The following is a 4,470-nucleotide window of genomic DNA, read 5'->3' as shown; positions in this document are numbered from 1 at the left end:
AAATACCAACTTAGTTTCTCAGGTGTGGACAATCCCAGATAATACAATGAACCCAAACAAAAAAAGTTTAGTCTCAAAGCAAATAAACAAAGCTGGTAGAAAAGATAAATATGAGGGGCTTTTTTCTAATTCATTCTGAAACCCAGTCTTGCATTGACCAGTCCCTTCCCCTGAAGTCACCCAGCAACTAGAAAGGAGAACCTGGATGTGAAGTCTGAGGAGGACAGGGAATCCAGAGAAGAGGTAGCAGTCTGGTAGTTAACGGGGAAGTGCCTATCTGGCCCCTCTTCTCTTAAACTGGATCAACCAATGTATATGCGGTGGAAATCATTGGCACCAAAAGCAGCATTACACTTGGGACATTTGCGCTGACGGGTGTCATAGCATGTCTTCACACATTCAAAACAAAAAACATGAAAACACTTGGTAAGCACAGCATCCTTTTTATGCATGTTGCAGCACGGACAGGTCAAACGTGCCTTGTAATCCTTAATCTCCTCCATCAGAATCTCATCACATTTGGGTACATTGTCTGGCTTCTTTGTAGTTTCCAGCTTCCTTCGAAATCTAGAGATATCCTCTTGAGCTCGTTTGAAATTAAACATGTCCTTTTCTTTGGTGACACTGTTCTCCACAATCTCGTCCTGGAAATCATGTAGCTTCTTCTGAGCCAATTCCAGCTGTGCTTTGAGGTCATCTGCAAGCTGGGCTGCCTTCATTGCCTTGCACTTATTCATCTCCAAAACCTGGGTCCAAAGGCCCAGCTCCTTCTCTCCTGTGCCGATGTTGCTCTGCAACAGATGCTCCTTCTCTTCCAGTTTCCTTACTACCTGTAACTGGGCATCCACCTGAGTCTTCAGAGTCAAAACTTGGTCTGCCAGCTCCTCTTTCTCTTCTTTGAGCAACTTATGGACCTGGTTTGATTTGATTCGCTCTGACATGAGCTTAAAATTTACATCATCTTTTTCTCGCAACTGCTGCATCAGATGGATATTCTGTTCCTGCATGTCTTCAAATGCCTGGCCTGTGACATCCATCTCAGAAAGGAGAGCTTCTTCCTCCTGCTTGGCCATGGCCAGCTTCTTCTGCAGGTACTCTATCTGCTCCTCCACTGCCCGGATCTTCCTCAACGCCTCCTCATCAGCCATTTTCCTGTTCTCTTTTTTCTCCTTATCCTCTAGATCCTTGAGTCTTTGCCTTAGATCTTCCAACTCTGCCTTAGACTTCTTTTCAGCTGCCATTAACTGGACTTTGTCCCTCTGTTCCTTTGGAGCAGAGCAGTACATATCTAGCAAGAGCTTCATCTCCTTCTGGCTCTCTTGTGCTTTTTTCAGTTCTATTTTCAGTTGTTTAATGATTTCTCCTTCTTTTTTTCCTTCCATCATCATGTTTCCCCTTCTCTTTGTCCTTAACAGGATCTCTCTTTTTCTGACTCTTTCAGTTTCTTCTCTCTCATTCTCTCTCCTTTTCCTTTTCTCATTCTCTTTCTCGCTCCCTTTCTTTTTCCCTCCTTTCTCATTCACGGTCTTCTTCATCTCGTTTGGATTTGACTTCACTGCCATCCTCCTGAGATGACTTCGTCGCTGAGGACTGGATGGATAAGTCCTCAGAATCCTGCTTCAGCTCTGAGGGTTCATCCTTAGCATCCTCGGTGCTAGACTGCAATTGCAGAAGGGCACTGCCGCTACGCAGACGAGTCTTGTTCAGGTCGGACTGGGCTTCTCTCAGCTTCCGCTTATACCTCAGGACCTCCCCTTTCAGCTGGTGATTGTGATTCTGGAGACTACTTATGAGATGGCGCATCTCCCGGTTGATAGGGCCTGCTTGCTCATTGGCAGCAAGGGTCTGCTCAAATTCTATCCTCAGCATCTTGTATTCCTTGTGGACCTGGGCCAGCGTGTCTTCCAGCTGAATCACCTCAGTCCTCAGCTTCTTATGAAGACTAACTTCATCTCCCTCAATGAGCTCCACCTGGCGCTGGTGGGTGCCCCTGGTGCCATGAAGCAGGGTGCGCGCCTCATCCAGGTGTGCTTTCAGCTGCAGGCTCTCGTTGTACAGGACTGAGAACTGGGACTGCATGCAGCGATACTCGGGGGTTTCCTTAACCACCTCCTCCACTGCGTTCCGCAGCTCCACCTTCAGCTTTTCATTCTGTGAAGTGACCTCCTCAAAGTCTTGCCAAAGTTTCTCCAGTTCACAGTGTCGGTTCTGAGCCAACTCTTTGTTCTCCTCAAGCTCTGCATTCATTTCCTCAAACTTCCGGGCATTGATTGTGATTGTGCGACCATAGAGACTGCTCCCTGCTCCATATACCTTGTAACCTTTTGAATTCATCCGTTCTAGAACTTCTGCTAAGTGTCGGTTGAGTCGCTGTTCTCTTTTTCTAATTTTGTCAATATCCCACTGCAAATCATCAATCATGGACTCCAAAACAGATACTCATGACTCTGCTGTCTCCACCTTACTCTGCAACTTGGAGAACTCTTGAGACATAGTATGATGCTTCTTCTGAAGCAAGTCTGTCAATTCCCGTAGCCTCATATTCTCTTGTGTAAGGAAGGAATTCAGTTCCTGCACTGCTTCCTCCACTATCAGACTATTTCCACTGTTCAGTTTCCGGGATAAGAAGTCCACCCTTTCTTGCAGTTTATCATAAACAGTCACAATCTGGGACACAGCTCTGCGAGAGGACTCCACGCGCTCCTGCAGCTGAGATTCCATTTCTTCACTGGAACTGCTGGCCAAGGTAGCAAGGAAAGAGAAAGCCGGCTCTTGCCCCTCCCCTCTCTCTCGGTCATCTTTGCGTTCTTGGTTGCTATCTGAGTCGGGTTCTGGTTCAGGCACAACAAGCGCTTTCCTTTCTGTGAGTAGATCTCCCAAGCCCTGCTCCAGATCATAACGTTTAAGGATGATACGGAAGTTTTCATCAAACTGACTCCAGTACCAGTTGACAATCAACAGGGAGGCGTCATCTGTGACCTGTCGCCGTTCCAGTTTCTCGATGTGCTCACGCAGTTCATCCTCAATTGCCTGGCGCTGATCCAACATTTCTGCGAGCTTGCGGTTTTTGGTTTGCAGTGTTCAGATATCTAACTCCTCCGTTGAAGAAACACCCCCTAGCTTGATTGTTTCCACTGTGGTCCCAGAATCTTCAACAGCTGCTTTCTTTTCCGGAGGCACGGATGTGCCAGGCTGTCCTGCTGCCCTTTTATTTCCAATCCCTGACATCTTGGCTTAAGATGCAAGCTGTTGTCCTCTCTCTTGGTGTCCTAAACCGTCATCTAACCCGGTTCTTCCAACTCAACGCGCCGGGGCACAGCCCGCAACAGTTTATTCATGAAGGTCCACACCTGCCTCGCATCCCTCACCTCTGACCTCCGCAGACCGACGCGCTTCCGGGCTGTTTTTCTCTTTCTGTCTTCCTCTCCATCTATCATTTTGCCCTTCTGTTTTTGGCCCATCTCTCCATTTGTTGATCTGTTGATGTGTATGTCACTCTTCCTGTCTTTTTCTCTGTCTCTTCATTCATCTCTGTGGTAGTTCTTCTTTCTGTTTCTCTGTCTTTTATTCTGTCCTTCTATATTTTAGTCCATATTTTTGTTATCTGTCCAACTTTCTTTCTGTCCATATTTCTATTTATTCATCCATCTGACCATCTTTCAGTCTGCCTGTCTTTCTTTCTGAACATCTTTTCCAGCCATCTTTTGTGTCTCTCTTCTCTTTTGATTACCCAGTCTGTGCAGTTTTCTGTGTTTCTGTCCACTTGTCTATAGGACTTTCTATCAGTCCATAGTTCTGCCCATCTTTTAGTCTTCCTGTGTTTCTACCTTCCTGTCCATTTTTCTCTCTGTCCATCTATTTGTCTGTCTCCCCATCTTTTTTAAAAAAATATTTATTTATTTATTTTTTGATACATTTTAATTGTGTTACACCTCTCTATTTTTATTTCTTCTTTTGAGTTTTACACTAGGGAGACTATACACCAGGGTCTCACTACATAGTTCACACTTATAGTGATCCTCCTTTCTCAGCCTCCCCAGCACTGGGATTACAGTCGTGTGCCACCACATCCTGCTTCAGGGCCAGCACAGCATGCAGTACGGGTAATCAAAATCAGGGCCTAGCACTTGCCAGGCAGGTGTTTAGACTGCCAACCTGTCTCCCTAGCCCCAGTCACCCTGTCCTGCTGTCTGATGGTCTTTGTCTCTGTTTTTCTGTCTGGTGCCTTTCTGTCTGCCTATCTTTCTGTCTGTTTATGTGTCTGCCTGCCTGTCTGTCCAACTTTCTGTCTTTTGTTCATCTGTTCATCAGTCTGTTATTCAGTCCATCTGTCTTTCTTTCTTGACCATCCATTTTTCTTTCTTTTTATCTGTCTGTTCATCTTTCTGTATTTTCATCTTGCTATGCATCTTAGGTTACTGGACTATATTGGATTACATTGCTGAATTCATGCACCTACAATATACGAAT

The 4,470-nt window shown here is 45.6% G+C and overlaps 1 pseudogene; it reads right to left on the bottom strand.

The window, feature by feature from the left end:
* Positions 1–277: 277 nt before the first annotated feature.
* Positions 278–3,341, bottom strand: LOC101591541 (annotated as a pseudogene).
* Between the last annotated feature and the right edge of the window lie 1,129 nt (positions 3,342–4,470).

This window comes from Octodon degus, unplaced genomic scaffold (assembly GCF_000260255.1).
Source record: "Octodon degus isolate 3935 unplaced genomic scaffold, OctDeg1.0 scaffold00069, whole genome shotgun sequence".
Taxonomy (NCBI): Eukaryota; Metazoa; Chordata; class Mammalia; order Rodentia; family Octodontidae; genus Octodon; species Octodon degus.
The sequence above is the reverse complement of the archived record's forward strand: the minus strand, read 5'-3'. Positions and strand labels throughout refer to the sequence as shown.